Here is a 23,352-nt window from a genome sequence, read left to right on the forward strand (position 1 = left end):
ACCCGTACGGGCCCCGAAACGTCGTGTTTCCTTTTTTTTCGTCAAAACTTTTCGCGAGTGAATGTTTATTTCTACAGTCATGTGATCAAGGGACCCGTACGGGCCACGAAACGTCGTGTTTCCTTTTTTTTCGTCGAAACTTTTGGCGAGTGTATGTTTATTTCTACAATCATGAGATCAAAGTACCCGTACGGGCCCCGAAACGTCGTGTTTCCTTTTTTTTCGTCGAAACTTTTGGCGAGTGTATGTTTATTTCTACAATCATGTGATCAAGGGAACCGTACGGGCCCCGAAACTTCGTGTTTCCTTTTTTTTCGTTTATTCCTACAATCATGTGATCAAGGTACCCGTACGGGCCCCGAAACGTCGTGTTTCCTTTTTTTTCGTCGAAAATTTTGGCGAGTGTATGTTTATTTCTACAATCATGTGATCAAGGGAACCGTACGGGCCCCGAAACGTCGTGTTACCTTTTTTTTCGTCAAAACTTTTGCGAGTGTATGTTTATTTCTACAATCATGTGATCAAGGTACCCGTACGGGCCCCGAAACGTCGTTTTTCTTTTTTTTTCGTCAAAACTTTTGGCGAGTGGATGTTTATTTCTACAATCATGTGATCAAGGGAACCGTACGGGCCCCGAAACTTCGTGTTTCCTTTTTTTTCGTTTATTCCTACAATCATGTGATCAAGGTACCCGTACGGGCCCCGAAACGTCGCGTTTCCTTTTTTTCGTCGAAACTTTTGGCGAGTGTATGTTTATTCCTACAATCATGTGATCAAGGGACCCGTACGGGCCCCGAAACGTCGTGTTTCCTTTTTTTTCGTCAAAACTTTTGGCGAGTGTATGTTTATTTCTACAATAATGTAATCAAGGGACACGTACGGGCACCGAAACGTCGTGTTTCCTTTTTTTTTCGTCGAAACTTTTGGCGAGTGTATGTTTATTTCTACACTCATGTGATCAACGTACCCGTACGGGCCCCGAAACGTCGTGTTTCCTTTTTTTTCGTCGAAACTTTTCGCGAGTGAATGTTTATTTCTACAATAATGTAATCAAGGGACACGTACGGGCACCGAAACGTCGTGTTTCCTTTTTTTTTCGTCGAAACTTTTGGCGAGTGTATGTTTATTTCTACAATCATGTGATCAAGGTACCCGTACGGGCCCTGAAACGTCGTGTTTCCTTTTTTTCCGTCAAAAGTTTTGGCGAGTGTATGTTTATTTCTACAATCATGTGATCAAGGAACCCGTACGGGCCCCGAAACGTCGTTTCTTTTTTTTCGTCGAAACTTTTGGCGTCTGTATGTTCATTTCTACAATCATGTGATCAAGGGACCCGTACGGGCCCCGAAACGTCGTGTTTCCTTTTTTTTCGTCGAAACTTTTGGCGAGTGTATGTTTATTTTTACAATCATATGATCAAGGAACCCGTACGGGCCCCGAAACGTCGTTTCTTTTTTTCTTCGAACCTTTTGGCGAGTGTATGTTTATTTCTGCAATCATGTGATCAAGGGACCCGTACGGGCCCCGAAACGTCGTGTTTCCTTTTTTTCGTCGAAACGTTTGGCGAGTGTATGTTTATTTCTACAATCATGTGATCAAGGGACCCGTACGGGCCCCGAAACGTCGTGTTTCCTTTTTTTTCGTCGAAACTTTTGGTGAGTGTATGTTTATTTCTACAATCATGTGATCAAGGGACCCGTACGGGCACCGAAACGTCGTGTTTCCTTTTTTTCGTCGAAACTTTTGGCGAGTGTATGTTTATTTCTACAATCATGTGATCAAGGGACCCGTACGGACCCCGAAACGTCGTGTTTCTTTTTTTTTCGTCGAAACTTTTGGCGAGTGTATGTTTATTTCTACAATCATGTGATCAATGGACCCGTACCGGCCCCGAAACGTCGTGTTTCCTTTTTTTTCGTCGAAATTTTTGGCGAGTGTATGTTTATTTCTACAATCATGTGATCAAGGTACCCGTACGGGCCCCGAAACGTCGTGTTTTCATTTTTTTCGTCAAAACTTTTGGCGAGTGTATGTTTATTTCTACGATCATGTGATCAAGGGACCCGTACGGGCCCCGAAACGTCGTGTTTCCTTTTTTTTCGTCGAAACTATTGGCGAGTGTATGTTTATTTCTACAATCATGTGATCAAGGGACCCGTACGGGCCCCGAATCGTCGTTTTTCCTTTTTTTCGTCAAAACTTTTGGCGAGTGTATGTTTATTTCTACAATCATGTGATCAAGGGACCCGTACGGGCCCCGAAACGTAGTGTTTCCTTTTTTTTCGTCGAAACTTTTGGCGAGTGTATGTTTATTTTTACAATCATATGATCAAGGAACCCGTACGGGCCCCGAAACGTCGTTTCTTTTTTTCTTCGAACCTTTTGGCGAGTGTATGTTTATTTCGGCAATCATGTGATCAAGGGACCCGTACGGGCCCCGAAACGTCGTGTTTCCTTTTTTTCGTCGAAACGTTTGGCGAGTGTATGTTTATTTCTACAATCATGTGATCAAGGGACCTGTACGGGCCCCGAAACGTCGTGTTTCCTTTTTTTTCGTCGAAACTTTTGGTGAGTGTATGTTTATTTCTACAATCATGTGATCAACGGACCCGTACGGGCACCGAAACGTCGTGTTTCCTTTTTTTCGTCGAAACTTTTGGCGAGTGTATGTTTATTTCTACAATCATGTGATCAAGGGACCCGTACGGACCCCGAAACGTCGTGTTTCTTTTTTTTTTCGTCGAAACTTTTAGCGAGTGTATGTTTATTTCTACAATCATGTGATCAATGGACCCGTACGGGCCCCGAAACGTCGTGTTTCCTTTTTTTTCGTCGAAATTTTTGGCGAGTGTATGTTTATTTCTACAATCATGTGATCAAGGGACCCGTACGGGCCCCGAAACGTCGTGTTTCCTTTTTTTCCGTCAATACTTTTGGCGAGTGTATGTTTATTTCTACAATCATGTGATCAAGGGACCCGTACGGGCCCCGAAATGTCGTGTTTCCTTTTTTTTCTTCGAAACTTTTGGCGAGTGTATGTTTATTTCTACAATCATGTGATCAAGGGACCCGTACGGGCCCCGAAACGTCGTGTTTCCTTTTTTTCGTCGAAACTTTTGGCGAATGTATGTTTACTTCTACAATTATGTGATCAAGGTACCCGTACGGGCCCCGAAACGTCGTGCTTCCTTTTTTTTCGTCGAAACTTTTGGCAAGTGTATGTTTATTTCTACAACAGGCGTCTTTATTCGGGAACAGCCGGGCACTCAGCGCGCGGTCCCCAGAGCCCAGGCAGGCGATGATGTTGATGGAGATAGACAGATTAAAGAGATGAAAGTTTGCGCACAAGGCTCACAGTATATGTATATAGTATGTATATATATTGTATAGTATATATTGTACGTGCTATGTGTCTATTGTATACTCAGGTTTCAAAAATTATATTAAATTTTTCTTGCATTTTTTTTCCTCTTACTTATTCTATGGGTACCTTGAAAGTGAGATTTTTGCTGATGTGCGTGTACAACTTATCTTCTTTAGTGGCATCCCCTCTTATGTAAATGCTGAAAGGGCCCATAGAGTGAATAAATGAAATTGTGCTTTTGTTCCGCGCGCACCCAAAGCCGCATCCCTCTAGGGTCCAATTACATGCTCCAGGTGCACGAGGCCGTCCTGTCCGAGTCCTAAAGCACTTATCTGTTCCTTACGATATTTGCTAAAGATTGAGGAGTGGCGGATCAAGTGTGGAAGATCCTCGGGAACACCACATGTTGTGCACAGAGGGCTACTTGATGCACTCATTTCATGTAGATAGCAATCAGAGAAGGCATTGTCCAGTCGAATTCGGTGCAGGCAATTAAGGTCACGTCTATTTATATTGTTGACGCCACTGCCTTACGGTCTACCGCTAGCGGGTTGCGAGAGCAGGGTGACATCACTGGGGAATTTCGTGGACTGGAGGACGACGGACGCCGACTTTTGTGCTAACTGAACGTATAATGCTGTCGCATAAAAAGAAGAGTGTGAACCCCCGTAAGCTAACCCCACTAATCACGTGCCTAAAGAAAATTTAAGCGAATCCCCTAAAAGCACAAAACTGGCATAATGGCTCGCGCCAGCCATAGACCGGCCTTCACCAGCACCTGCATCTTCATCCTAGAATGACTCCCCGGTCAGCGGGGACCAAAAAGAAATATAGTGCGCATTGCCTTCTCTCAAGACACTAAGAGTTGGCCTTTGCAGTGTGATTATAACTCCTGTGCAGCGCAAGCACCGAAGAAACACACTGAAAGATGTTCGACATATCCACCACCTCCTTTCTTAGATTGTTCACCGTGTGTTAGTTTCATCACATGCTCCTCGTAGAACGCTGTGCTAAATTACTGTTAACGATACGATCGACGTCCGCCATGGTCGGAATGCGGCAGCTTTGTGTGTCACTATATGACCTGCACGTGCATTCAATCTTCATTTCGTTATGCTATGCTACCTCAAGGTCAGCTTGCAGAGCTGTAGTGTATAGGATAGTTTTAAGACATACAATGTTTCAAAGACACTTTTGCTCTAGGAATCTGCGAAAACGAGAGCCACAAGAATGACGTCAGAATATTCAAAAGTCTTGCCTATACAAAGCGTCAAATCCCGACAAGAGCGACCGTCGCCTGCGAGCAACAACTTTGCAGGATGACAGCACCTTGAGGGCCTTGACCTTCCCACAGGGGGGTTCGTGAGCTGCGCTCCGTGCGACCAACGACCAGCAACAAAGGAACAAAAACCACCTATATTCAAGCAGCAACTAAAAAAGAAAACTACAGCGATGTTGCTGATCATGACAAACACACATCGTTAACCTCCGGTTGGATACGCAAGAGGCGAACAGGTAAGCGCCGATAAGTCAAGGCAAGCAACTGACCGCGCCAATGAGGTGGCCACAAATGCTGGGCTTCCCATGAGGGCAACCGAAGGTGGAGGAACAAACTGTACTCGCTGGAGAAACGAGAGAATGCTACACGTGTACGCGCACACATACGCAAAGTTTCGTTCCCTCCAAAAGGAACACATGGGGAACACATGAAGTGTCCTCCGTCCTAAGCTCACGCACCCGCAGAAAACAAAAGCCCCAGTAGCTGACTGCTCGCGGCTTATCTAGGCGCTGGTCGGGTCACGTGCATGCTCTACGCTCTACCGCCCAAGGGCTTGCCCGACATGCGCAGTAGGGTCGGCGCAAGACATGGAAGAAGGAAAGAATTCAGGAGAGGCGGTTAAGTCACAATTTTTGAAGGCGCTCGAACCTACAACCCCTGCCTACTTGGCCAGTCTCACCACGCTTGCGCATGCGCAGCAGACAATGTAGCAGACGACGACGCCGCGATCCGCGCTACCATTGGCTGCGCCGTCGGCCAAAGACTCCCAGTTGTCCATGCGAAAGCGCGTGGCTTCCGGCACACTTTCTGGCGTGCAGCTCGGATAGCGAGGACCTGTCCTGAGCTTTTGAGCCAAACAAGGGCAGCCGGTTGCGCTCGTCCGAATACGAATGGCGCCGATCGCGTGGGTTCATCGTGCGAATTCTTACGCGCCTGGACAGAGGGGCCGAGTGCCCCAGAGTCTGTAAATGGACTGTTAACGTTCTTGGTAGCGATGTTGGAGACACCAACTATGCTCCAAATCAACTTTTTCTGGCAGTGGAACGAAATCGACCGAGCGGAAACACTCTCTGTCTTCCTGCGCAGCGTAAAGAAAGAAAGGAATGCGGTCACTGACCAAGTCATGAAGTTCAAGACGTCTCGGAACCTCGTACAGGTTCCTTGATCACTGAGCGGGACAAGAAATTGTCGCGACTTATAGACGTAACACGGGGCGCAAAGAGCGTGCGTAGATGGGTGGCATGGTTCCTTGCACCCAGTTCATGGTAGCTGGCGTCGATTGGATGATTAGAGATTCCATCAGCCACCGAGATGACACGTTCCTTTCCCTCGCGATGACAGTGGCGCGGTCCCAGTAAATCGTGTGAGCATGCTCTTGCACATGCTGAGAAATGGCGTTCACGTGATTATTTCTTACTTCACGTTTGTGGTCATCAAGCCTTCTGGGAAACTTTCCTGTTTCGACAGCGTAATATACTCCCCGCCCAAAGTTATTATCTTTCTCTGAAAAAAAGTATTATATAAATGTTTCCGGCAATTATTCTAGGAAGGTCTGCACGAATGTTCAAGACAACGATTGGTGGCCCCACCGCATGTTTGAAATGCAATCTTCAGTTTTTTGTAGGCGCCATTATAATGCTCTTTGCCTAGAGATCGAAGACACTGTGATAGTACCTGAACAAAAATATGAATTTTAGATGGTCACTGTGTACTCTTTTCATAATTTATACGTCCATACGAAGTTTTTATAATTTATTTGATTGTATACCGGATTGTGCACTTGTTTCCTCACTGACAATATATTTTACTAATCTTGACGCTTTTAATGTGCAATTGTATATTCTCCTATGTGACAACCATTCTTGTAACTATCCGAAGTGGCATTAACATTGCCTGCAGATAAATGACAAAAATATTAATTTGATACATTCTTCCTGTTCAATCACTGACTTTCAAAGTTACAAAGTCAAGGGAAAAAATGGCTGTGGTTTGACTCTGGCTAAATTTGGAGTGACGCGAAGCTACATGTGGCCGAGTGGAACTAGCTCAGTCGAATTGCAGTGTCTTTAGTCGCTCCGTATCCCCGGGCGTTCCTTCTTCATTTTCATCGCACTAGACACAGCGCATGCGCACAGCTGTTTCTTGCAGCTGCTGCGCGCCGCGCCGGCAGCAGCAGCTGCTCCGCACCACGTGACCAATCCACATGGCCAACGGCCGCGCCACGTGACCAACCACGTGACCAACGGCGCCGCCACGGAGCTCAAGTGGTGTCACGCTGAAGGGTCGAAGAGGTGGCGTAGTGTAGCTGTCGCTACAAAAGTTTTCTTGGATAGAATGAGTTTGTTAGGCTCGTCTAGTTATAAAAAAGCATCCATGGATGGTGCCATAGGCTTTGTAAGTATAACCTAGAGGGAAAGCCTCCGCCACCGTCCATGCGAGTTTTTGAAGCAGCGCTTCATCAACCGCGGGAATGCCAGGAAGACAAGGTTTTGTGCATGGTTGGCTTATGCACAGACGTAAAGCGTGGATTGTACTTCGAAATTTTCAGTTGCGCCGCGATGGTCTTTTGTGTGCGCAGATTAAATTTTTTTATACTGCATTTTTCACTTGTTCAACTGATTCTACGCAACCGGAAGTTCGTTTCAGTTGGAAACGATACATGGATTATTTAGCCGTAGTCTATTTCTACGGCTAAATCCATGTATCGTTTCCAACTAAAACCAAGTAAGTGTCGTCTTCCACGCATTCCTGGGCCTCTTCTTAGCCGAGGAAGTGTATCGCCGCCAGATTTCTCTCCGTCATCCCCTCAACTGTTATCCGACTATTGGGGCACGTCCCCTGCATGCTCCCTATGCGATGAACCTCACACGACACTCTCCCACATCCTTATGGGCTGCCCTGCTAACCCTCGCCCGCAGGGACAGCACGTCACCTCGATCTGGCAGGACTGGGAGGTTCTGCTCACGTCTCCAGACCCGACATCGCAGCTAGCTGCGGTGACTCGGGCTGCCGGTGTCATGTCCCGACATGATCAACATGATGCAGCGCAGGACCGCGCAGTGGCCCAGGGACATTGGCAGTGTCTAAAACTCACTTGCACCAATAAAGTTTTTCTGCCTGTTTACTCTGTGGATGGTGCCAGCTACACCAGCGCAGGAGTGAAGCGGCCGCAATGAGAGCAACGCGCCAGACGGCCATGCGCATTGTAGCGCGGTCAAACTGGGAACAACGCAGTTACGGACGCTCGGCCTCTGTAGCCTTCCCTTCGTTGCCAAGAAAAGCTATTCCAGAGCATAACAATGTGCCACACGTTCTTTCCCATAAAATCTACCGCCTAATTTAGCTAAAACACGAATTGTAGCATCAAAGTGAATCCCTCCGAGTACACCTTGCCGTAACAGTAAGCTTGTTTTAGAGCGCCGGTCTTAGGCACCCGCTCGTGGATTCCTCCTCGTAGTCGTCGGTGGCGGCTTAACACGCCATGCATCTTACAGGCGTGGCACGCAGTAGCAGAGCGAAACGCAACCTGTCAACGGTGGCAGGTGATATGTTGTAATAATAATAATTGGATTTGGGAAAGGAAATGACGCAGTATCTGTCTCATATTTTGGCGGACACCTGAACCGCGCCTTAAGGGAAGGAATAAAGGACGGAATGAAAGAAGGAAGAGAGAGGGGCCATAGTGGAAGGCTCCGGAATAATTTCGACCACCTGGGGATCTTTAACGTGCACTGACATTGCACAGCACACAGGCGCCTTAGCGTTTTGCTTCCATAAAAACGCAGCCGCCGCGGTGGGGTTCGAGCCCGGGAACTCCGGATCAGTAGCCGAGTGCTGTTGAAGGTGGGGATCGGGGTCGCTTCTCGACACAACCTCGGTCAAGATGACGCCCGCTCCGTCCAGGACAGGAGTGCCGCTGAGTGAAGGATTCGTTAGTGGAGGAAGAAGACTTGGTTTATTTTGCATATTTACAAGCTTTTGAATTCTGAAGTGAGCTGTTGCAACTGCATCTGCAGTCCAGTTTTATACCCTGCGTCTTCCCTAGATTCCCCAGGTAGGAGACGCCATTGCTGTAGTGGGTGGGGACAAAACTTTCACTATCACACACAGACACCTCCGCACACATGGACACGCCCCTGGCATAAGTTGAGCTTGAGGGAAAGGGGTATGCGGCCAGGACCCCGTTGGGCTGGCAGGAGACGTCAGGTGGTCGGCCCGCTCTCCGCCGGTCGGTGAACTTCGCAGAAACCGAGGCGCAGCCCCGTCGGGAGATAATCCCCAGTGGTTCTGACATTAGCGATGGCCGGCGAAGCCTGCAGACAAGCCACTGTGGCGATCCGTTCCCACGCTGGTGCTGTGCCCGTGAGGCCAGGGGTAGTCGGGTCGGTGGAGACGTCGGGGAAAATCGGAAGACAGCCGGAACCACTTCGCGGCCCGTGGCAGCAACTCCTTAAAGGGATTTTCGCAGAACCCTGCTCCCCGCTTGTCCCACGCAGCAACGACCGAGCGAGCGCGGTAAATGCACCCCGCAGACACCTGGCGAGAGATTCTGTCTTGGTGGCAATCCTCGAGACATGCTGGCGCCAATCCCAGTACCAGCTGGCGGCCATTCCTAATAACTCCTCCGCGGCCAGGAAAATCTCGTTCGGCCAGTGGTAGCAATCCCTTGCCGATGAGAGATGGGCTGGTCTTGGGAATGGGATGACCGGTTATCTTCTGCGAGCACCAAAACAACCCCCAAACTTCCCACAATGGCAAACAGCGGCCGGTTCGGCCCCAGCAACAAGGCTCCACACGACGCGAAAGCACCCAGTCTGTGCCCCTGATCCACCAGGCTTATCCCAACAGATAAGGTAATAACATAACGTTTTTCCGACTCCGAGTGCTTCCGCCATCTAAGTCAACGTATCGTGGATATTTGGGCCACAACAAAGTCGGAGCCGTGCATGAAATGGATCGAAGTAGATAACTAAACTTGAAAAAAAACATACATAGGTCCGCTAGTAATACACGCACGCACACACACACACACACACACACGCACACACACACACACAATCATAAAAGCTGGAGGACCCTTTTCACCTTAAGCACTTCAGAATAGCCTGCAAATCATCGGCATTGCCATTCATTTTCCCTTTCTTATACCTCACAGAGAAGTTGTACTCCTGAAGGATGAGGCTCCACCGCAGCAAGCGTCCGTTCTTTTGAGACATCTGCCTCAGCCACGTGAGTGGGCGGTGATCCGTCTCAAAAACGAATTTTGATCCGTATAGGTAGCATGACAGTTTTTGTGCTGCCCAGACTAAGCATGCGCATTCTTTTTCTGAGGCGCTGTAAGCTTCCTCCCTTAGCGTCAGTTTCCGGCTTGCGTACAGGATGGGATGCTCTTCGTTGTCTTTTCCGACCGGACTCAATACAACGCCCATCCCCCTATCACTAGCATCGCACTGAACTACAAACTCTTTTGTGTAGTCAGGCGTCCGCAATACGGGCCGTGAAATGAGTACTTTCTTGAGCTCTTCAAAGGCGCTCTCCTTTGCTTCATCCCAAAAAACCCTTTCGGGCTCTCCCTTTCGTAGCGCATCTGTCAATGCACTGGCTCGTTGAGAATAGCTCTCCTTTGCTTCATCCCAAAAAACCCTTTCGGGCTCTCCCTTTCGTAGCGCATCTGTCAATGCACTGGCTCGTTGAGAATAGCGAGGAATGTACCTCTGATAATACCCAACAAGCCCCAGAAAAGAACGGATGTCTTTCTTTGTTCGAGGCGTTGGAAAGTCCGCTATGGGCTTAATTTTAAGTTCCGAAGGCTGCCTAGTTCCAAGACCTACAATGTGTCCCAGGTAGGTCACTTGTGAACAACAAAAGTTACACTTTTCAGACTTCAGTGTGAGCCCAGCGTCCCGCAACCTTGCCAACACGCTTCTCAGATGCGGGATATGCTCCTCCCAGCTGTTCGAAAAAATGGCTATGTCGTCCAAGTAGGGGACTGCATAGCTCTGAATGACTTTAAGTACAATATCCATTAATTTGGAGAACCTATACGGTGCGTTCTTGAGGCCGAAGCTTAAAACTAGAGGTCTGAATGTCCCAATGGGTGAATGAAGGCGGCATAGCGGCTCTAGGTGTCTGAGAGAGGAACCTGCCAATATCCCCTCACCAGATCTAACGTAGAGATGAACTGTGCCCCACTTACCCGCTCCACTCTCTCTTCAATATTGGGAATCGGATAGAGCTGGTCTCTGGTGATTGCATTGAGTTTTCGATAGTCCACGCATGGACGAGGCTCTTTACCTGGCGCTTCGACGAGAATCATAGGGGAAGTGTAATCACTTTCAGTTGGCTCGATTACCCTGATTTCGAGCATTCGCTTAATCTCCGTCTCCAAGATCTGCCGTTGACGTGGTGACACTCGATAAGCTTTTGACCTGAATGGTTCGGAGGAGGTCAGCTCGATCTCGTGAGTGATCAGGTCAGTTTTCCCTGGCCGACTGCTAAACATCGCTTTCAATTCCCCCAAAAGACCCTTAAGTTCATCTACCTGTTCCTCTTTCAGAACATCAGCCCTCGCAGAGCGCGCAAGAATGTCCTGGACGCTGCAATCCGCATCGCGGTCTGTTGCTAACTCAGGTAGATCAGCCTGTACTTCCTCGGGTGCGTTTAACATCATATTTACCACCTCCTCCCTATCTACATAAGGTTTCATCAAATTGCAGTGGTAGATGGTAACCTCATTTTTCTTGCCGGGTTTTTTCATGACGTAGTTTGTTTCTGACAGCCTGTGCTGAACTTCCACCGGACCCACCTACTGCACTTCCATTTTGTTTTTCCTGGATGGTCCCAAAATCATAACCTTATCGCCCGTCTGAAATGTTCGTTGTCTTGCGTTTCGATCGTAATAGACTTTTGCCAACTGCTGTGCCGCTTTCAAGTTTTCTTCTACTAGGGTACGCGTAGAACTTAGTCGGTCGAGCAATTCTAAAACGTAACTCACGACAGTTTGGCTTGCTTCTGTTCCCTCCCAGAATTCTCGCAAAATCCGGAGAGGAGAACGTAGGGCTCTCCCATACATACGTTCAGCCGGGGTGAATCCGGTCGCTTCATGGTGAACTGTTCTGAGCGCAAACAGCGTTGCCGGCAAACAGCTCTCCCAGTCTTTTTTCCGTTCATAGCACAACGCGCACAGAACCCTTTTGAGCACGGAGTGTATTTTCTCGACACTGTTCGACTGGGGATGATATACCGAACTGTGTATTAACTTTATACCGCACCTCTTCAAAAAGGTGGTGGTTAAGGCGCTGGTGAACACGGTTCCCTGATCCGCCTGAATCTCCGCGGGAAAACCGATTCGTGCAAAGGTGCTGAGCAAAGCGTCCACTATCTCTGTAGAGCTTAGCTCTTTGAGGGGGACTGCTTCGGGGAATTTTGTTGCTGGACACAGCATGGTAAGGAGATATTTGTATCCCGATTTAGACTGCGGCAGGGGTCCTACCGTGTCAATCCCAAACCGCCGAAAAGGCTCTGTGATCAGTGGAACCTATTTCAGGGGAGCCTTCCATTTGTCTCCTGGTTTCCCGACTCGTTGACATGCGTCACACGACTTCACGTACTGCTCCACGTCTCTGAAGCACCCTGGCCAGTAGTACTCCATTAAAAGTAGCTCTTTCGTTTTCTTGATCCCCAAGTGTCCCGGCCAGCTGTTCCCATGACACAATCTCAGAAGGTCCGCTCGGTATTTTTCCGGAATCACCAGCTGACCAAACGTCTTGCCTTTGCGATCTCTGTAGTGCCTGTACAGCAGTCCGCCTTTTTCGAGTATCGTGATGTTATGCCTCGCTATGCCCTTTTCCGCGGTAGCATGCAGGCGCCTCAAACTAGGGTCATTCTTTTGCTCTGCTTTCAGCACATTCCTGTCTATTTCTAATAGCCGCTCAAAACTGCGCGAAGTCGGTGCCAGTATTGACGCTCCGACGGGCTCTATTTCCTGCGGTTCGCTTGGCGCCGCAGCTGCGTCGACGTCGCCTGATCTAGCGACAACCTCGACCCCTTGTTCGGCCACTAGGTTTGGCTCCATGATTTCAGGTTCTGCTCCGAATTCTGCTTCTCCCTGTCCCAGGTCCTGTGTTAACTGAGCGGCGAGCTGGCGGGTTTTAGAGAGCGTTAGTGCCTGCACTTTTCCTTCTCCAAAAATCTGCCCTCGCTCACGCAACAGCCGGTCAGACCGGTTTGAGAACAGATAAGGATATTCGAGCGGAACTCTTTTCGAGACGGCTGCCTCCGTCACCAGTTTTCCAAACCGACCTGAAATTTCAACCCTTGCCATAGGTAAGCAAACACTGTGCTCCTCCAACACCTGTTTAATCCACGTTACTCCTCCCGTGAAATCCTCAGATGTAACATAGGATGGGTGCACTACATCCATCGTAGCCGCACTGTCCCTGAGCACCTTACAAGGCTTGCCATTTACCTCTATCTCATAAAGGTAGGGGCGAAGCAGTTCTAGGTTTTCATCACTACCGTTTATGTACGAGAACACCAATCGCTGGTTTCTACATCTTGCAGCGATGCGCCCTGTTTCTTGGCAGTTATAACACCGCAACGGCTGCCTGGCCTCCAACTCCTTTTTCCCCGCCTTTTCTACCCCTTCGTCCTTCGTTTGACTGCCGCTCTTCTCTGGAGCCTTTTCGGTGACTTTTTTTGTGTTACATCGTGCCCCACGTTTCCATTTAGAGCCGGCCGTCTAGAAGAAAAATACTTTCTTGAGGTAGTTCCTCTTTCTGACTGGCCTTCCTCCGCAGTCGCCTTTCTCCGCGTCGAGAATTCGTCTGCGAGTTGAGCTGCTCGCTCTACTGTCTCTACCGTTTCTTTGTCCTGCACCCATAGTTTTACAGACGGTGGAATGCTGCGGAAAAACTGCTCCAGACAGACGCACTCAACTACCTTGTCCCTGCTTTCGTACACGCCTGCCCCCTTAAGCCACTCTACAAGGTTGCTTTTCAATGTGTACGCAAACTCCGCGTAATCCTCTTTGCTTTTTTTTGTTGCCTCCCTAAAACGTTGCCGAAATGCCTCATCTGAAAGGCGGTATTTCTTCAGTAGAGCAGATTTCACCTTTTCATAATTTTCAGCCCCGCCGCGGTGGCTCAGTGGTTATGGCGCTCGACTACTGAACCGGAGTTCCCGGGTTCGATCCCGACCGCGGCGGCTGCGTTTTTATGGAGGAAAAACGCTAAGGCGCCCGTGTGCTGTGCGATGTCAGTGCACGTTAAAGATCCCCAGGTGGTCGAAATTATTCCGGAGCCCTCCACTACGGACCTATTTGTTCCTCTCTTCTTTCACTCCCTCCTTTATCCCTTCCCTTACGGCGCGGTTCAGGTGTCCAACGATATATGAGACAGATACTGCGCCATTTCCTTTCCACCAAAAACCAATTATTATTATTATTATCATCCTGTTCGCTGCGCCTGGCGATCACATTAGCCGCCTAGCACGGTAAAAGACCTAGCAGGCGTTGTCTGTACGGTGAGACTCTACCCTGTTTAATCTGTCAATAATGCTTGCTCCCCCGTTTTGGGCTGCCAGACGCTGCCTTTCGAGTTAAAGCTCCATCATTTTCAGTCGTATCTGATCTGCGGCTTGCTTTTTTTCTTTCATCCTCTGCTTTCTTTTTCATCCTCTGCTTTCTTTTTTTCATCCTCTGCTTTCTTTCTTCGCCGTTCTAGCTCTTTCTTTGCCATTTCCCACGCAATTTGCATCGCTTCTTCGTCGGCATCGCTATTATTGATTGCTTTTATGATTGCCCATTTCCTCATTCCTTCCTCCACTTCCACATCCAACTCATCACACATCAGCAACTGCTCTTCCCTATCAACCTTCTTGAAGTCCATGATCGTTGCCCCAAATGGTGACTTTGCCCACTCGCTAATGTTCTAGGGTTCTGTGCAAACTACACTGTGCTACAGACACCCGATTACCAGCAGTTCAAACTTTTTACCCATAGTTTAAAGCCTGGTGAATCATAGAACAAAGACAAAGCGCGCACCAGTATATGCAGAACGATGTCACCTGGTCCATCCCAAGCGCTGCCAACCAGTTGTTGAAGGTAGGGATTGGGGTCGCTTCTCGACACAACCTCGGTCAAGATGACGCCCGCTCCGTCCTGGACAGGAGTGCCGCTGAGTGAAGGATTCGTTAGTGGAGGAAGAAGACTTGGTTTATTTTACATATTTGCAAGCCTTTGAGTTCTGAAGTGAGCTGCTTCAACTGCATCTGCAGTCCAGTTTTATACCCTGCGTCTTCCCTAGATTCCCCAGGTAGGAGACGCCATTGCCGTAGTGGGTGTGGACAAAACTTTCACTATCACACACAGACACCTCCGCACACATGGACACGCCCCTGGCATAAGTTGAGCTTGAGGGCAAGGAGTATGTGGCCAGGACCCCGTCGGGCTGGCAGGAGACGTCAGGTGGTCGGCCCGCTCTCCGCCGGTCGGTGAACTTCGCAGAAACCGAGGCGCAGCCCCGTCGGGAGATAATCCCCAGTGGTTCTGACATTAGCGATGGCCGGCGAAGCCTGCAGACAAGCCACTGTGGCGATCCGTTCCCACGCTGGTGCTGTGCCCGTGAGGCCAGGGCTAGTCGGGTCGGTGGAGACGTCGGAGAAAATCGGAAGACAGCCGGAACCACTTCGCGGCCCGTGGCAACGACTCCTTAAAGGGATTTTCGCAGAACCCTGCTCCCAGCTTGTCCCACGCAGCAACGACCGGGCGAGGGCGGTAAATGCACCCCGCAGACACCTGGCGAGAGATTCTGTCTTGGTGGCAATCCTCGAGACATGCTGGCGCCAATCCTAATACCAGCTGGCGGCCATTCCTAATAGCGCCCTAACTACTGAGCCACCACGGCGGGTTGATGTGTTCCGCTGGTGGCCAACCACCGGTATCTTCCCGTGGCCGCCACCTCCCGGTTGTGCATTCCAACGCCCGTGGCAGGTGGCGTGTGAAGAGCTGCGCTCAAATATCGCATTAGCGGCTACCCCGTAACGGTCTGTCTATTTTTTCTTTCATTTCTGGCATTACGAACTTTCGAAAATAATCTGCAAGGGCTTACTTCGGCTTGATACGTTGAAGTCGCAATGGTACGACGATGTGTACTTTACTGCTCTGTCCAACAAATATACCGCGTGGTTCTTGCAATCTGAGCACTTGATAATTTCAGGGTGTCCACTCGCTCAGCAGTTGGCACACAAAATAATAGCGAAATTTCTATGAGGGGTATTCATGTGATGTCGCGGGCACTGTTTTGTTGTCCAGCTCATATCTTCAGCAGTGAAGGGGGAGCAGGAGGCGATAATTCTATTAGACACGCGCGCAGCTTTGCGCGGGGCTCCACTAGCAACAAAACGGCGGCCGCTGTGACGTCACTGAACACTTCCTATACAAGGCCGTAGGTACCAAAATTGAGGGCACATGAACCACATCGACTTCGCCGGTCTCATCCGCGGGATGATAGTTTTGCCATATTTTACATGACTAGAAGCATCATAACAAACCATTTAGCGCGCAATATGAAATGTTTGTTTTTTTGCTTCACTGTGCTCACTTTGCCAAATCGTACACCTTGTCTATAGTGACGCTTTAGCACCCATGCCTTTTGTCACCTGTATGTTAAACCGGTTTATCCTGAACGCGCCGAGCGGGTCCAGCTGAAACTTTTTTCTAAGTGAAAGGAGCAATTGCCAGCACTAATGCGCACGCATCGCTTGCAGAGGAATACCGCAAGGCTGGACTATAACCAGAAAAGGAACAAAAACAAAACAGAAAAGCTGGATATTTAAGCTAGAAGCTGCCATTACAGAAACAATAAAAGCTCAGGACGAAAGCTAAAAATTCTGCATGAAATGAGTTTGTTTCTTCTTGACCTCATAAGAGCAGCAACAAGAAATCGCTACAGAAGAGAGTTCTTAAAACTTATGGCTTTCATTCAAAGGCCGCCCTAAAACAAGAAGCGAGAAGTCTGAAAAATTTACCTATTTATTTATTTAGGTATTTATTTATTCAAAACTGCCCGAAACCTTCAGGCCGCCAAGGCAAGAGAGCTTACTTAGCATAATAAGTTATATATTTTTAAAATCATTGCATGTGCCCCGCCGCGGTGGCTCAGTGGTTAGGGCGCTCGACTACTGATCCGGAGTTCCCGGGTTCGAACCCGACCGCGGCGGCTGCGTTTTTATGGAGGAAAAACGCTAAGGCGCCCGTGTGCTGTGCGATGTCAGTGCACGTTAAAGATCCCCAGGTGGTCGAAATTATTCCGGAGCCCTCTACTACGGACCTATTTGTTCCTCTCTTCTTTCACTCCCTCCTTTATCCCTTCCCTTACGGCGCGGTTCAGGTGTCCAACGATATATGAGACAGATACTGCGCCATTTCCTTTCCACCAAAAACCAATTATTATTATTATTATGCCGTACCATGACGACGAAAGACCAATAAGTTAAAACAACACCAACAAAATTAAACATTAAACAATCAAAAGTTATTATCGAATTGGCAGGTAAGAAATACTGGCAAAGAATCTGCAGCCATTACTACAACGGCTGCTAAAAAAGGTTTGGACGTTGACAAGTTCACCACATCATTCGGCATGCCCTTTCCACTCAGCAATAGTCGTCGGAAAAAATGAAGCCATGTACGCACTTGCTTTACATTACGATATCAAAACCCCCTCGCTGTGTTTCATCCGGGTGGGTCGTGTCGTGTGAAGCTGCATGTGTGACTGGAAACCCAGTTTTATCTCTTGGTTAACGATGTAATGCGACGTGCGGTGATGAATGCTGAAGCCTGCGAAGATTCTCGCGGATTTGTTCCCGTCGAGTTCCGTTGGTCGTTGGCAAGATATCAGGGTGGCAGGCAGAGGCCTCATATTTTAGGCAAGGGTCTCGCCGAAGCAGCGTTGGCGGTGCAAACAGTGCCACAGAGGCGACGCCAAAGAGTCATATCGAACGCTGTATCAGCAGTACCTTTGTGTATGTTGAAAGCAATGGAAATGACAATGTGCAATAGTCGGGGGCTCGACTGTCGTCGCGGACGGGATTTCGCTAAGGCGACTGGATGTTTACTCGACGCCTAGGGTGTGCACGGCCCGCCTGGCCTCACTTCTCAGTGCAGTACAAGCTTCTTTGCTAATCTTACTGTCAACCATCAACCGTGTGCACTGTCCAGTCATCATGCAGGTAGATTACTTCTGAGTACATATCGCTTCTCTTCAGCACTATGAAATACCTTGTTCCCCTCTGCTTTCTGTGCGTCTTGCAATCCGAGAAAGACAGATCGAAAAAAACTGATTTAGAATTGAGTATTTCGCAGGAGTCGGGTGGTCAGCGCCCATAGTCCAGAGTTTCGCTGGCGGCAGCTGAGCTGACTTGCGGGCAAGCTGGATGGTCCAAGAATTGCTGGTCCAGGTTGTCGCTGGTCAGGCCCTCTTCCCATTGCTCGTGTGCCGGGTACAGCACTGTTAATTTTTTTGCGGTTTGTCCTGCCATCCCAAAGATGTATGGTAGAGCGTGGGGCCTGCTGCGCACCAAGGACAGTAACATGGGCATTTTGTGGATCTGATCTTGTGTAAAATGTCGGATGAAACGTGCCTCGTTAGCACGCTTACGTTCATCCATGTAAAGAGCGCAGAAGGTGTTCGAAACACGTTTGCGCGCACCGCAAACACGCTTCGCCGCATACGTTTTCTGCAATGCGGAAATGTCAAGTGTGGCGTGTTTAGTGCACGAAGGCAACGCGAATACTGTGAAATCACGTAGTGCATTTATCTTCGCGAGCGATTAAGGCTCGCTGTGAAGGACATATTGCAGGATACAGCGAGACTGCTTACATGGATGGATGGAAAACTTTATTAAGCAAGCGAGTTTGGACCGTGCAAGGTCTCAGGGCCACCGCACAGCCCTCACATTACGCGCATGTGTCCAGGCAACGTAGGGCCATGGCACTGGCACCCCGGTTCACACAGCGGAGTTGCGTGTCCGGGTCCTGCGACGCAAGGAGGGCCTCCCATTCCTCCCATGTACCGATGGCGGGCTGTCCCTGCGGGGGAGGATCGGCAGGGCTGCCGAATAGGATGTGGTCCAGGGTGGCGTGCGGAGCTCCGCAGAGAGTGCACTCTGGGGAAACATGGCAGAAGTAGGAGAGACGCTGAGGGGTAGGAAGAGTTCAGGTCTGGAGTCGCCTCCAGAGGATTTGTCGGGAGTGGGATAGGCGGAGGTGAGGAGGGGGATAGAGTCGACGGGCAAGGCGTGCTTGTTGAGTTAGTACTGAAAACGTGTGTGCCCGCTCCCTCGAGAAATCCTGGCTGGGGTCGCCATTTGCCCGGCAAATAAGTCCTCGGGCTATGTTATCGGTGGCCTCATTTCCGGGATTGCCAGAGTGAGCCGGCACCCACACGAGCTAAATACGCCTATCGGGATTTAGGGTGCACATTCTCAATATCTGCCACGCGGGGGGATGGACGCGTCCGCGGGCGAAGTTAAGAACAGCTGTTTTGGAATCGCTAAGTATATAAGCCGCATTGGTTTGGGTAATGGCTATTGCTATAGCTGCTTCCTCTGCTTCTTCCGGGGTACAAGGGGGGCCTATGAAATGGGTTAATGGGGGGGCTGCTGGATGGTAAGCCACAGCTACTGAATGGTCTGGACCACACGCGGCGTCCACCCAGCGCACATCCTCTGAAGTGCCATATTCTTTATGGAGAGCTTTGGCTCGCGCGACGCGGCGGGATTGATGGTATTCAGGGTGGACATTCTTAGGAAGGGGTTTCAGGATAAGCGCGGTGTGTATGGCGCGAGGGAGAGAGATGAAGTCTGTCGTGTGTGCCGGTATGCGAATTCCCAGAGAATCCTGTATATGTCGTCCGGTTTCCGTGCCAGCCAGACGAAGGTACTGTGTGTAGCGATGTGCATCTATAAGTTCTTGTATAGTAGCATTGTGCATTCCTAATTTGAAGAGCCTGTCCGTGCTAGTGCTCTTTGGTAGGTTTAGTGCTGCTTTGGTAGCCATGCGGATTGGAGCATTGATCTTGTCTTTATCCGCACAGGAGAGGTTCAGGTAAGGAGTGGCGTAAAGAATGCGGCTAAGCACAAAGTCATGCAGCCCCTTGAGATTGCTTCGTCTAGACCGGCTCGTGAATGTGAAACCCTTCTAAGAAGATGGACGACGGAGTAAGTGGACTGTTTTAGTGCTTTCAGGGTAAGGTTGTTTTCCCCCGTGTCCTGTAAATGCAGGCCAAGAATGCGGAGGGTAGGTGTTTGCGGTATGGGAGTACCATGCAGGTAGATCGTGATAGGGGAGGTAGGGACGCGCCGCGGGCGGATTATGAGGAGTGCTTACTTTGTGGGCGAGCATTCAAGCCCAACGTTTGCCGCGTGAGTAGCTATAGTTGTGGCGGCTTCCTGAAGGGTCGATTCTATGTCGCCATCCGAGCCGTATGTGGTCCAAACCGTTATATCATCCGCGTAAAGTGTGTGTCCTATGTGCGGAATGCGGCTGAGAGACTTGGCCAGGGGGATGAGGGTGAGGTTGGAGAGGAAGGGAGATAACACCGCTCCTTGCGGGGTACCAACATTACCAAGTGTGAAGGGGGGGTCTGTATATCATCTATACGCAGTGAGGCTGTGCGACCATTTAAGAAGGCCCGAATATAGTTGTAGGTCTTAGGCCCCAACTGCAGCTCTTGGATGCCCTGCAGGATGGCGCTGTGCGTAACTTTGTCAAATCCTTTGGTGAGATTGACTGCCAGGATTGCTCTGGTGTGATGTAACATGTCATTGAGGATAGCGTGTGAAATCTGCAGTAGGGCGTCCTGTGCCGAGAGGTGGGCTCGAAATCCTACCATAGTATGGGGATATAGTCCATGGGATTCCATGTGTTGCGTGAGACGGGTGAGGATGACATGCTCGAACAGTTTGCCCAAGCACGAAGTCAGCGAAATGGGACGGAGGTTTTGGGCGTTAATGGGCTTATTTGGTTTAGGAATGAAAATTATTTTCCCGTGCTTCCATTCAGCGGGTAGCGAACCCATTTCCCAGCACTCATTGAAGTAGCCGGTGAGAAGGGAAATTGAACGGTAATCTAGATTTCTGAGCATGACATTTGTGATTTGGTCCTCCCCGGGGGTTTAGTTTCGGAGCTTGATAAGGGCTGCTCTGACTTCAACCTCCATAATGGGGGCGTCGAGGGAGGGTTGATCGGGGCCTACATAGTCGGGATATGATACAGCTTGGCCCGCAGTGGTATAAGTTGATTGTAGTTGGCGTGGCAGTCCTTGATGATTTTGACGATTTTTATGGGTAAGTCTTTTGAGTGTAAGCCATGTTTGCTTTTTAGATTCAGTGGGGTCTATCATATGCCGTAGAAGATGCCAGGCCCTGGTGGAGGAGAGATTACCGCGTAATCTGTCACATAATTGGTGCCAGTTAGATTTACTGAGTGCGGCACTGTGCTCTTCTATTTGTTTCTGTAGTTGCGCTAATTTTAGCTTGTTTCCGATTTTGCTTCTGGGTTTTCCAGCGTGTGAGGATACTGTTCTGAGCTTGGAGTAGGTGCGCTAAGCGACTGTCTGCAACGGGAGTCTCGGGGGTGGCGTCTAATGTTTGCGTGAATGCCTGAACATCGTGTTTCAGCTCGGTCATCTATGTGTGGAGGTTAAATGGGGATTCTCTGTGGCCTCTCTGTGCTTCCGAAGATTATCCCAGCTGGTAATTCGGACACGGTAGTTTTTAGCTTTTTTGGCGAAATCAAGCTGTATAGTTATATATAATGATCACTGCCCAGGGCCTCATTTGTGTTTGTCCACACCGGTGTGGGAAGGTTGCGACCAAAAGTAAGATCTGGGCTTGTGTCGGCAGTGACACTATTGCCGACTCTTGTAGGTGTGCTCAGATCATTATATATGGACAGGCCGTGCATCTGAAGGGTGTTGCGTAATTCCGCTCCTCTCTTGTTAGTGCGTGTGTACCCCCAGTCTACATGTGCGCAGTTAAAATCCCCTAATATAACGAGGGGGTTCCTTTTTGCAGCGTTGGAGGCGGCTTTCATTAGAGAGATTAAATCTGAGACTGGTTGCCTCGGAAGGAGGTAACAGTTGAGGATGAAGAGGGGATGAGATCTGTGAGTGGAGGGGATTAATTCTAGGAATGTGTGAGCTACCGGCGAGGTTAGTACATGACAAGTGTATGGTACAAAATGTTTGAGATACGTGGTAACCCTGGGGTTTGGAGTGGTGTCAGAAGGTACCAGAGCGTATCCTGGCAGCGATAAATTTGTGCCAGCATCCTGAAGTGTTACTATATCAGGGGGTGTGGAGGAAGCAGAGAGGAGCTGCTGCAGGGGTCTCGTTAGCGACAAAACCCCCTGCAGTTCCATTGTAGGATGCTTAATTGGAGATTATTGCCCGTCAACTGGGCCATGCTGGAGGGTGGGGGGGGGGGCGGAGGATGGGAGCAGCTATGGGGTTGCTAGCTGGGATATGTGAAGACATTCCAGCAATTATTTGTGGAATTTGTTGGAGAATGGCAGTGGTTACTTGACTGATAATAGTTTCTGTAAGCTTAGTGATGGCGGCTTCAATGTAATTTTGAGTCTGAGCCAGAATACTGGCTTCGAGATGTTGGGCAAAGGTTTGTAATTTAGTATCCATGTCTGGAATGTCTTCTGGTCTGCGTTTCTTTTGTGGAGGGGGTGTGGAGGGTTGGGGTGTAGGTGAAGAGGTTTGGGGTGTTGGTGAAGGAGTGGGTGGAGAAACGGTAGGATGGATAGAATTAATGGCTGCTCTAAGATGCCTTACCTCTTCCCGCAGGAGAGCTATCTCTTCCTCCCGCTGTGAGGTTTGGGGTGTTGCTTACATGCATTACGTGCTGATGCGGCAGGCATTTTACACCCTCCATTGTTTTAAGGTCATGCCATTTACTTATTACCTCAAGACATGCGGCGAAATTTTGTCCTTTTGAAGTTGCTAATATTGGTGCAAGAGCGCGTTTTGTTCGAAACTGGCGTATAACCTGGCTCATTCATACGACAGCAGCGCCACCATAGAATGGTTGTCACGTACCGCAAACCAAAGCATCACAATAGTATTTTGTAATCGCCACACATAATAATACAGTTTGAAGCTAACCATAACTTTGGCCCTGTTTAAAAGTTTCTCTGCTGATTTCAGTGAGTAGGTTGTATGCAGCACTCTCAAAAGTTTCTCTTTTTGATAATGAAAGCCGAACAAAAAGCTCTAATATTAGTTTGCAGTAGCTGAAAACTGCTCTAAATTGTTGACCTGAAGTATTCTCACATCTTTTGCAGGCCTGGTGCCGTACATGTTACGTGCACATAGTTCTGAAAGCAAAATAAGGCATCTAAGCTTTCAAAGTTCAGTTTACTTTTAAAAGCTGTGGGTCAGTGGTGCCTTAGATGTCATTGTAGAGCTGATGAAAATGATGTCTACAGCCGCTGCATAGCCCCACTAAAGCTGGCTACTGTACTGAAGAGTGGCAGCTGCAAGACCCCCCTTCCCGGCCCCCACAACAATAAATAGCATGTAATCAGCCAATTATAGCACGATGTAAACCCGAGAGCACAAACAAGGAACGCGCGAAGTTTTGCTATTAAATTTGCTCATTGGTAGCTTTTGCAGTCGCGGGAACACGCTGACTTCGGTAA

The sequence above is a fragment of the Amblyomma americanum genome, chromosome 8 (genome assembly GCF_052857255.1).
Source record: "Amblyomma americanum isolate KBUSLIRL-KWMA chromosome 8, ASM5285725v1, whole genome shotgun sequence".
NCBI lineage: Eukaryota > Metazoa > Arthropoda > Arachnida > Ixodida > Ixodidae > Amblyomma > Amblyomma americanum.